Below are 12,582 nucleotides of genomic sequence, written 5' to 3'. Positions count from 1 at the left end.
AATTTGTTTAGAAAGCCAATTTCATAGAAACAGAATAGAACAGTGGTTGCCGGGGGCCGAGGGGAGAGGGCAGGGGCGTGATGAAGGTCAAAGGGTAGAAAGTCTCAGTTATAAGAATAAGTTCTGAGGATCTGACGTCCAGCATGGTTAATAACGCAGTATTGTATACTGGTAAGTTGCTGAGAGTAGGTCTACAGCATTCTCAGTCCACACACAAAAAAAGAGTGAAGTATGTGAGGTGACGGATGTGTTCATTGTCTCGCTCATCCTTCTACAATGCTTAAGTATACCAATAATCCTGTTGTACGCTTTAAACATGTACAGTTATAACTGTCAATTATTCCTCAATAAAGTCAAAAGAAGACTCTATTCTCTTAAAAATCATCAAGAACCCCAAAGAGCTTTTGTTTCTGTGGGTTATATCCAGCAGTATCTGCTGTGTATGAAGCTAAAACTAAGGGAAGTTAAAAATGTTTATTAGTCATTTAAAATAACAATAAACCCAGAGTATGTTAACATAAATGACATATTTTGTGAAAAGTAACTATATTTTCAAAACAAAAGGAAAGTAAATTGTTTTACATTTTTTCAAGTTTCTTTAACGTGGCTTACTAAAAACAGCTGGCTATCATAACTGCTACTGCATTGAGCCTGTTGCAAAAATTGCACCTCACACAGCCTCTGGAAAACTCCTCTGTACGTCCTCAAGACAACAAGAGCAGTAAGCAGGTGACATCCTAGTGTTATTAAAAAGATAATAGGTATAACCTCATGGACATCTTGAAAGGGTCTTGGCGACCTACAGGGACCCCTGGATCTCTTTGAGAACCACTGTCCTAAAGGAAGGGACAGGGGGAGTAGGGGGGTCCATAACGGGAGAGCATACCAAAGAAATGAGGCTGGAGTGGTGTTTCAGGAGCAGATGCTGAGGGGCACTGACAGCCACACTGAGGTGTTAGGCCCTTACTTTGAAGGCCAGTGTTTCCCAAACGGGCGTTCAATGAAATGTTGTTCTGAGCGATATTAGTAGTGATGTCCTGGAAAAGATGTCTGATCACCAAAAAGTCTGGGAAATGGTGTACACTGTGTTGTCTCATAAGATTCACAGTTCTCATAGCCTACTCAAGGCTTGTGGGAGTCCTGCAATAAAAAATGAAAATTAAAAAAATGAAATCTGCGTGACCTGGTGTTCCCCAAGTCACTTGATCAGGGAAAACCTTGCTCACCGCACATCTTTGACTTCCCCTGGAATGGCGTCTTGCTGGATACACCACCAGGCTTCCCCTCGGTCAGTGCTGGGGGACCCTCCAAGGGCTGTAAGCAGGGAAGTCTCAGGTCAGGGTGCGTTCGTAGAAATATGCCTCTTGCTTTTGCGTGGAGATTAGGTTTAAGGGTAGAAAGCCTGGAGGCAGGCGAACCAACTAGAAGGTTGTTACATGTGAGAAATGATGATGACTGAACAAAAGTTATGAAAGGAGTAAAGAGGAGAGGTTGGATTTCAAAGACAATAAAGTGGTCTCAATCAGACATCTCCAAAAGAGGGGTGATCAGATCCCTTGCACAGCCAGAAGAAAACATGAGAGCTTCTCTTTGTTCCTTTTATCTAATCCTTTCTGGATAACTATTTTTGTGTTTGTTTATAATGGACCGAATTCATTAGAAGAGTGGTATTATTAAAAATCATACAAATCAGATGACCCGAGCCTGACCAATTAGAAGAGGCACTGGTCGGGGGGCTGGAGCACGGTCACCCTGATGGTGCAGGCACTGACACTTTAATTATTACATCATGGGAGGTCTGGGGGCTCCACGGGAGGAGTTGGAGTAGCCACCTTGGTGGGGAGGAGAACACAGGGTGTCTTGAAGCACTGAACTCAACAAGTGATATAGCAAACCATGCATGCAACTGAATACCAGCCAGACCTATATGTCTTTTCTTTCTTTCTTTCTTTCTTTCTTTCTTTCTTTTTTTGGTGATGAAGATTGGCCCTGAACTAACATCTGTGCCAATCTTCCTCTATTTTGTATGTGGGATGCTGCCACAGCATAGCTTGATGAGTGATATGTAGGTCTGCACTCAGCAACCTAACCTGTGAACCCCAGGCCACTGGGCCAGCCCCTTGCCAGACATGTATGTCTTTCTAAATATGCCTATAAATATAAAAATCGATTCCCTGGAGTGAATGACTTTTTAAGAATTGAAGATTGCGGGTCTAATTGTGTGTATGATGTGCTGCCGAGGCCTGTGTACAATATTCCTAGTGTGGTCTGGTCAGCACAGCAGGCACAGGCCTCTCCCCTCCAGGCCCTTTACTTCTATCCATGCAACTGCGAGCCCTTAGTTGATTCAGAGAAATGTAGAGCAACCCTCAGGGACTAACCAGTTTGGCCCAGCTTCGGGACCAGTTCTGCCTCCACCACAGGCAGGCAGAGGGAAAGGTGGGAAAAGGGGCTCTGTGCATATGTTTTATCCCTGCAGAGATGTGCCTCCATGAAATGGCACACTCTGGCCTAGCGGAAGCAACTGACTGACACATGGAAACATAGTCTGGCTTCACAGTGGGCAGGGATCCCGCTGGGGTGATGCAGCAAATGCTCCACACTGCTCTGGCCTGCTGCGCCAGCCTTTCTACATCTTCAGTTTGATAGGGAAAGCGTGTGCTGGGCTCTACAAGAGCGATAATCAAGTCGAGTAATCCACTGAGTGAATGGAATACGACAGATGGTCACCGAGCCCTTTTAGCACCCTTCCAGGACTGGGGCGCCTGGACAATGCTGCTGCCCTCTGTCACATCTCTGCCTGCCTGCCCCCATCCCACAGCTCAGTCACATGCAGCTCCAGGACAGAGCCAAGACCTGCTGCTTATTAGGGAGGCAGCAGTTAACCAGGAGCCAGGAGTCAGGAGCCCTTCAGATTGCTGGATGGACCAACATCTGAACACACTTTGGAAGAGAGAAGACTACAAGGGAATGTGGCCTATTTAAAAAGGAGACGGGGGGTGGCTGGCCCCATGGCTGTGTGGTTAAGTTCCTGCACTCAGCTTTGGGGGCCCGTGCTTCGCCGGTTTGGATCCTGGGCGCAGACATGTCACGCTCATCAAGCCATGCTGCGGCGGCATCCCACATGCCACAACTAGAAGGACCTCCAACTAGAGTATAAAACTATGTACTGGGGGACTTTGGGGAGAAGAAGAAGAAAAAAAACATTGGCAATGGGTGTTAGCTCAGGTGCCAATCTTTAAAAAAAGGAGGAGGAGGAGAATGAGAAGGAAGAGCAGCAGCATTAGCAGCACTGAGCTAAAAGAAATCTCTTTGAACTTTATTCTAAGTTAAACTCTAAGTGTTAATGTCTAACAACATGTGTCTAAAAACCTGTTTTGAACTCGGTAAAATCCTGTTCTTTTCAAGCTGGAATTCACAACCATCTGGCCCAAGCTGCCCTCCCTGGTGAGGAAACAGAGCCAGAGAGACGCTTGACTGAGGTGGTGGAGAAAGTCATGGCGGAGCCGACACTGACCTGGATTTCCTGAGCATCCATTCAGTGCTCCCGTCCCCGGAAAACACTGGAGGGAGGAGCCTGATGTAATCTATTTGACCCTTGGCTTGTTGAGAGTTGGAATTTGTAAGTGCTTTACTCCAGAAAGCGTAGGGGACTTGAAGTCAGGAAACTTTTGGCTGGAAACCCCAAAGTAAACAAGAAGGCTTCCGGCCGATCTCTTGTCTCCTGCTTGTTGCTTGGTGCATTTGTAGAATGGAGAGAATCCTAGTGTCATGAGCCTCACGGGACCCTGAAGGATTCCACAGAGGCTGTAGAGAGGAAACCCTTCCTGGCTTGTCTCCTCCCACATGCTTTCTCCAGAGGACCCTCCAGAGCCCAAAAGAAATCCTGAAAACCCGGGATGTCAATCATTTCAGAAGCCCCCTTGGCTACATTCTCTCCTAAAGATTTTAGCCTTTTGGGTCCTTAAAAAAAAAAAATCTTCCAAAAAACATGCTTCTAGACACACACACACTAAATTCCTCTAACCTGACAAAATTTTTCACTTGATAATTATGTGTCTGTTTTATTACAGAGCTTCACCTGTCTCTTTCTGGGCTCTGATCTCTTAGCTACTTACCTCCTGTATGCAGTGACAACAATTAACATACGTGCAGAGCCCTACATCTCACTCAGTGCTTCTATATCTGTTCTGCTGCACGGCCTTGGGAGACAGACTTCACAGATGTGGATCCCAAGTTTACTCTTTATTATTATACTCTGAAAACCTTTGACTCCTCATCTGTTAAAACACAGAAAAAGTTATACTGACCTCAGAAAATGGTTGTCAGGATTAAATGAGAAAGTTTTAATAGTAACTAACATTTATTGAGAATTTATTCTATGCTGAGCACCATGCTAAGAATTAAGGGGCATGGAGTTCTCTCTTTACTTTCAATGAGAATCCACATAAAAGGGCTCAGCAGATGTACCCAGCACAGTGCTCGGCAGAGAGTGTGCGATAGACAAATGTGAGCTGCTCATATTGTCACCACTACTACCCCTAATAACAGTAGTGCTGTTACTTGTCTCAGGAAGAGTTTGAGAAGTGATGATTTTCAGAAGAATAAAATGATTTTCGGAAAAGTTAAGCCACTTGCCAAGAGCATGTCTTTGCAAAAACATTGAAGGGTAGGCCATAACGCAGGAGAAAGAAATAAAGGAAAGAAAAGTTATACTCCCAAAGAAAAAGTCGCAAATTCCAGCTGGTCAGTAAGGAATAAACTTTAGGAGTTCAGCATACCTTGGGTTTGGCTGTGGGTGGTTTCTGTTGCTGGAGTTTTCTCTGTAACCGTGAACGACAGCTTCCATGAGCGTCTGCTCGCCAGCCCTGTTAGTAAACGTGACAGGAGAAGTTAATTTCATTTATATCCTCGAAGGGCATTATTAAGCAGTCAGCTGTGCTGAATTTAACTCTCTTTCTTTGTTGGGGCATTTCGCTTAAAACTAAGCTCCCTGTTCAAGAGCTTTTTAGCTTATATTTTTCAAATACACAAAACAATATTTTTCTATACTTGATTCAGATGACTCTGACTTATTCTTTACACAGACATTCACTGAACACAAACTGTGTTCCAGATGCTCTGCTGGACATTAGACATCAAGGCATCTGGAATAAGTGCTTGAAGACCTCAGAGTCTCATAGAACAGACATGGAGGCCTATGTATCACAATGGGAAGTGCTTTGACTGCTAACCAAGGATGCTGGATATTAATCGGGGCAGCAGGGAGCCACAGAGTGATTCTAAATGGGGACTTAGAAGATCCAATAGCAGAGATGCTTTTGGAGACCAGCTTCTGGCAGTGATCCAGGAAAGAGAGTACAAGTGGCAAGACGAGGGAGCGACATCAAGGAGAATAAAGCCTGGGGATCATAAAGCATCTGGTCAGTTAGGAAGGGGAAATAGTGGAGGATGTCTGTGAGGAGAATCCCTTGTTCCTTCAATGTATTCACTGAACAAATACTCAGCATCTACCTCGTGCCAGATCCCATGCTTGGGGCTGAGGACAGAGCAGTAAAGCTCAAAGACAAATGCTAGGGTAGGTGGGGGAAGCACAGAGGAAGGGTTCCTGTTCCTGAAAGGAACTGATATCTAAGAGACATCGGCAGGATGGGCGGAAATGAACTCACTGCAAAGACAGAAGGGAAGGAGGGTGTTGCAAGCAGAGAGTACAACATGTATGCAAAGACCCTGGGCCAGGAGGCGCAATCAGTGCTCCAGAGACTGGATGGAGCTCAGTGTGAGTAATATGGAGCAGGATGGAAAGAGATGAAAAACGAGGATACATGCAGAGGTGTGTCTTAGGGATGTCAAGGGAAGCAGAATGAGAGCTTCAAAAGCCATGGCGCTAGTAGTTGTGGTGACCACTGGGGATCTCTTCCTCTTCCCCTTCCCCCTCTTTTCTTCCTCTTTCTCCACCTCCTCCTCCTTCTCTCTCTCTCTCTCTCTCATTCACACACACACACACACACACCCATGCTTTTTCTCCCATCTAGGTCTTTGCACCTGAAATTCCCTTTTGCCTGGAAGCCTGTCTCCTCAGGAACTCCTTCAGGTCATTGCCTATCATTTTCTCTTCTCTGAAACCTTTCCAGACCCTGAAGAGGTTGACAGGTGCTTTCTCCACTATGTTCCCATAGCCAGGAATCCCCACTCCATATCAGAATTCTGATTTTCCTGTCTGTCTCTCCCCCTAGACTCAGAATCCCTTGTGGACAGAGGCTATGTTTCATAAGTCTCTGGATCTTCAGAATCTAATTCAGTGCCTGGCATACTTGATACTCATAAAAATGTTTGTTGAAAGAATAAATAAATTTGGAACTCATGTTTCTAATAAGCATAGAAAATTCTTTATTATGCCACGTAAGTCTTGAATATCCCTGGGTCACTGGCACCACTAGCTTAGGACATTCTGTTCAACTAGCCTGGACTTACGTGATGATAATGTTGCTGCATGTTTCCTGTATCAAACAGATTTCTAAGTGCTTTATGTCTATTAACTTGTTTAATTCTCACAACTCCATAATCATTAGACAGGCAAGCAAACCAAAGCACAGAGACTAAGTAACATGTCCAAGTCCACACTAGTAAATGGTGGAGCTTGAAAATGGTGGAGCTAGGATTCAAACCCTAACAATTTGACTCCAGATCCATATAGCTTTATCAAAGCAATTTCACATCTGTCATCTGTCCCAATTCATTTATCATAAAACAGCAATACCTATGTCTTTGCTATAGATGAAGAAATTAAGTCAATGAAATCAAGTTGTTAGTTGTAGTCTCCAAAGAAGGGATAGGCAAGATACATCCCTTTCCAGCCACCTTCTGCAGCCATGCTTGGTTCCTGTATGTGCCTAAAGAAACCACACACTTCCTCCCATCCCTGAGGTTTTAGCCTCAGGCCCTATCTCACCTACCATCCAGGCAATCTTGGTAAGATCTTCTACGGAGGGGATAATAAGGACATCCAATGTCTTCAATATACAACCTATAGTAGAGGCAAGAGTAGGTGCTCCATTTTCCTTCTTTGAACCCAACCATAGTTCCTCCATTGCCTTCCAAAGTTGGAAGAGGTAGTGCTCTCCAAGAAATTGGGACTCCCCACACATGTGCCCTGCCAGCATAGAATAAAAAGAATGAACCATGGTGAGATGAGATTATTTATTTCTGCTGTCAAAAAACTCCATCCACTATCGTCATAGCTTGATTATCTCCTTGAGGTCACCATGTTGTCTCCAGTCCATATTTCTGTTTCTTGAAGATTATTTCTGTTTTGAGGAGGGAGCTTTAAGTAACTGAAGCATTGCACTGTGACCAATGCCACTGGTTTTTCCAGGGCCATGCACATCAACAGAATACAGTGCAGTCTTGTTTATCCTTATGAGTACAGCCACATTCTTGCTTGTCTTTATTTTTTCTTTGGCTTCCATTGGAATCCACATAAATAGAGGTAAGGTCAACTCTTTCCAGATGCAATAATCAGAAAGAAATACTTTTATCTCAGTCTCTTTAAATGTTAACAGAAGTATGGTTTTAACATGGAAGAAAGTTGGACTCAGGTATTAGAGAGTAGGGGAAAGAACCCAAACGTATTCCTCATTGTTATTTGTGACTTGGATATGAGCATTGGCTTCAGGTTCAAATTTGGCAGCACAGAAGTATTTTAACAAAAGTAATCTGAGGGGCAAGCCCCATGGCATAGTGGTTGAGTTTGGCGCATTCTTCTTTGGTGGCCTCGGTTCACAGGTTTGGATCCTGGGTGTGGACCTACACCGGTCATCAGCCATGCTGTGGTGGGGTCCCACATATAAAATAGAAGAAGATTGACACAGATGTTAGCTCATCTGTGGGATAATCTTCCTCAAGCAAAAAAAAAGAGGAAGATTGGCAGCAGATGTTAGCTCAGGGTGAATCTTCCTCAGCCAAAAAAGAAAAAAAAAAGTAATTTGAAGAAATAAAAAAGACAATTTGCCATTTTTATATAAGTAATAGAAGTTCAAAAGAGGCAAGTAAGAAAAAAATCAAAGCATTATTAGTTTGGGGATTTTTAGTGCACTCTCAAAACTAAAAGAATAAAAAGTTCCATTTTTTCTCAAGGGCAAATCTGCAAGACAAGTTCTGAGCACAGATAGCCACAAAAAAGCTAACAGAAAAGAGACAAGATGAGTAAGTCTGATTCCCATCTCTGAGGTATGGCGTTAATAGTTAATAAATAAAACAGAGTGTGTTCACATGTTTTAAGAGAAGCATGTATTAAGCATTCATATTGCACTCAGTCCTAGAGGACAAGATAAAAATAAAGAGAAGAAAAGACAGAAGATGTTATTTTCACTTTCAAAGGAGGCTAAAAGGCATACACACAAATAGTATATGGGAGAGAAGAAATGAAAGTGGGCAGTGCTAATTATGGGGGTGGGGTGGAAGGAGCAGTGGCTTTGGAGTCAGAGAGACTTGGGTTCAGATACCAGCTGCAATCCTGTGTGATGTGGCCAAATCGTATAATGTCTCTGAATCTCAAGTTCTACATCTAAAAAATAAGGAGACGTGCCTTGGAGAGCTGTGAAAAGTTAACAACATACCATACATGTGAAGCACCTGGTCCTCTGCCTGGCTCCCTGCAGACATTCAGTAACTGTTATTTCTCAGCTCTCTACTTCCCTGTGATCTGAGGATGGAAGTAGCCACTATAATGCTCAAACAGCATTCTTCTCCTCCTTGCAATGATGAAACAGAAGCAAAAAGAATCAGTTTCCAAGGTGGCATTACTACATGGCCAAGGCACAGTCAGACTGCAGGCTAATTTTAAAAAGGGAGCTGAGGGGGTCAGACCCATGGCCTAGTGGTTAAGTTCAGCACACTCCACTTCGTCAGCCCAGGTTTGCTTCCCGGGCGCGGACCTACACCCCTCATCAGTGGCCATGCTGTGGCGGTGACTCACATACAAAAAATGAGGAAGATTGGCACAGACATTAGCTCAGACTGAATATTCCTCAGCAAAAAAGAAAAAAAGGAGCTAAGTTTGGATTGGGGCCTGTGTTTGTCTTTCCACTGTACCGAAAGGCCTCTCTACATAACCAGATAGGGCCCTGACACCCAAAATTGTAAGAAACCACCCCAAAAGGCCACATTTAATAGGGGGAAATGAAATAGCTGTACTCTTTTTAGTATTGAATATTGTTTCTATAAAACAACGCATAGGGCAATACTTTATTCGTATCAAATTTTATTTTGTTTACTGAAAGGACTCTGCAAAAAGGCTTTTTCAGGGAATTAAGTAGGAAGGAACCGATGAGAGGCCTTATAGAAGCATCCGGAGCATCCCTAGAGAGGGCCTGTGTCTGAAATCAGGAGTGAGAGTTTACCCAGGAGAGGGGACTGAACAGACCTGGGTAAGGCTCTCTGAAGCTCAGAGACAGGACACCTGGATGTCACCATACACTAGCAATCAGCAGGAATGGGCAACATCATCTGTGGTTTTCTTGCTGAAACAGCCCTAAATAGTGAATGACATGGAGGTAATCCTACAAACGGCACTGAGTGTGATTTTCCATGAGGATCATCATTGGGGGAGCCCTGTGGGAGAACCTGTAACAGCAGCAATAGTGAGGTGCTATGTGAGTGCTTCACATAATTTACTGCGTATATGCCAGGCACACCCATAGTATCCTGTGAAGTAGGCATTTTAGTCTATTTCACCAATAACAAAACTATAGAGAGGAAATGGAAGAGCCAGGAGTCAAAAGCCAATTAGTCAGACCTGGAATGTGAATTCCTGCTCTGCCACTTTCCATCTTTGTGAACTTGCTTGGCCTCAGCTTCCTCATCAACAAAAAGAAGATACAGATAATCACACTGCAGTATTGATCTAAGCATCAGGGGTGCTGAATGTAGCATCTAGTACAATCCTTGGTATGGGATAGTGATAGATGCTCTAGAAGGTACATAGTAGGTACTAAACTAAAGGGATGGGTGGATGGCTGGGTAGCCAGCTAGACAGAAGGACACTGTAAACTAACTAAAATACAAAAGATGGCAGTTGAAAATCCAAGTAGGGGCATTTCATTTGTTATTTTAGCTTCCAAAGGGCCCTGAAAGAGGTGTAAGACACGTATGATTAGTCTCATTTGAAATGTGAATAAACCTGATGCTTGATCTCAAATAATTTCCCCAAGCTCATTCAGCTAATTTGATTAGTCAATAAATATTAATGGAGCACCCACTCTGTGCCAGGTAGAGTCCTAAGTATTTGGGATACAGTAATAAAACAGACAAAAATTCCTCATCCCCTGCAGCTTACATTCTATGGAGAGTAGGGGGAATACACAAGGAATAAAACAAAAGTTAATGTATGTATCCATACCTTGAGGAGCTGGAGAAAAGACAGGAATCCACAACCCTGGGGCTGCAAGATCATATAGACTGGACTGCAATCAAAGACTATGCACGGCTATCACGCACAGACTCCAGGTAGCAATGATCAAATACCCACAGCCTCAGCAACCACTTTCTGAACTCAATTTTGTGTCTCTGAAAATTGCACATTTAACTGTGGCATGCATGTGGCAGAGGTGGTGCCAAAGTGCAGAGGTCCCCCACTCTGTTATAGCTTGATCCCTGAGAGCCCTGAGAAGAGCTGACCTCAGGGCCTTCCGACCAAAGGGAAAATTGGGGTCACTCTTTGCTCTATTGTGTTACATCAGTTGTGCTGTGGTTTTATAGCTTCATGGAAGTGAAGCAGATGGAGTCTCTGACCTTGGGTGTTGACAAGCTAAAAATAAAGACTATCCCCCAGGCTACATGTGGTATCTGGGTAATACCACACTATAGCTAAAGGCCAGATCCTGATCAACATTCAAAAGTGATGACAATATGTTAGCACCAATGTCGTGATTATGACTCTTTTGTTACGCTCTTAGTCTATATCCAGTCCTTTAATGAGGGATCCAAACCACAGAGAAAATATGACCTGAACCATCTGTAAAACAGAGAGAGACTTAAAATTCTTACTTGCTAATTATCTCTTAATCTGTCCACTGCTCTCTGTTCCCAGAGCCATTACCCTAGATCAGACCACCATCATCTCCCACTCGAACCCCTTCAGCAGCCTCTAGCTGATCTCCTGGCTCTCTTCACTGGTTTCTACTGCTCTACAGAGAAAGCACACACCCATTAGCATGGTTTACAAAGCACCTTAAGACCTGACCCCTTTGAGACCAGCCTCACTTCTTGCCTTCCCCCTCTTTGCCCACGCCACAGCCATACAGAACCCCTTGTGGCTTCCCCAAATATACCATATTCCCTCTAATTGTCAGATATTTGCATATGTTGTTCCCTCTCTTTGGAATTTCCTTTTCCCTGGTCTTCAGCTGGCCAACTCATACTCATCTGTTCTCTCATCTGAAATGTCACCTCCCAACATTTAATGTTCCCTCTCTACATTCTTAAGACCAGGCTGCTGGTCCCTCTCAAGTACTCTGATGTAACTTCTCCTTCCCAAGTAGAGCCGGACCCCTGCAGTTGGTTCCTTGTTCTTCCTGCTTCAACTCACAACTAGGACTTCTATGTGAATTTAACTGCCTGTGGAGAAGTTTTGTCTCTTGCCTTATGGGTTCTAAAAAGCACGAGGCTCTCTGTGTCATTGTCCCTGTAGGCGCATCAGGATAAAAGTCCAAGAGGTCCTCTGCCACTATACATCTTCTAGAGATAGACTTACAGAATGTCAGGGTGCTGATGAGAGAAAGACTTTTCAGATTATTTGACCCACACTCCATATTTTATAGATTTCTTCCTTCCTTCTTTTTCTCCTTTATTCTCTCCTTCTTTAATTTTTCCTTCCTTCCTGCAGAACCTAACTTGTACCAGGCAGTATGCTCAGAATCGGGAACTCAATCAGGCAGAGACAGATCAGCCAGCCTACCTTACAAAGCTTAGAGTCCATCTAGGCCTTCAGGAAGGTAGCCAGACAACCACAACACTGTGTGCTAGGGGAAGGCTTGTTCGTTTATTCATTTGTTTAGCCGCTTCAGGACATGCGGCATTGGAATAAGTATTCATTGACCCCGGTTTTTGTGAAATAGTTGTGTTCTACTGAATGTTGTTTCTCATTTGGAATGGCAATTAAGATTAAGAAAATCAAAGTTTATGCTCAGTAAAGTTAATATGAGAGAAGTGGATATGCCTCATTACCTGATAATTTGGCACTGGATTGAGCAAACATTAGATGCTAAGTAAATATTTGTTAGACAATCTCACCTTGTTTTAAACATTATTTCTCACCTTGTCCATATTTACTAGGTTTTCTTCCAAATGCCTTTTGGCTTGACCAAAAACATAAGTGTATTGCCAAAAGCCAAAAAGAGAGAGAAACAACATGTATTAAGCGACAGATTTTATACTAGGTTCTATATTACTTACAGTATCTCATTTATTCTCACTGAAATCCTTTAAGTTGTATATACACCACCTTATTTTTCAGATGAAAGAACTTAAGGCCTACAGAGGTTCAGTGACGTTCTTGATGTCATACAGCTAGTAATTGTGAAG

This window comes from Equus quagga, chromosome 14 (genome assembly GCF_021613505.1).
Source record: "Equus quagga isolate Etosha38 chromosome 14, UCLA_HA_Equagga_1.0, whole genome shotgun sequence".
Taxonomy (NCBI): domain Eukaryota; kingdom Metazoa; phylum Chordata; class Mammalia; order Perissodactyla; family Equidae; genus Equus; species Equus quagga.
Note: the sequence above shows the minus strand (reverse complement) of the source record.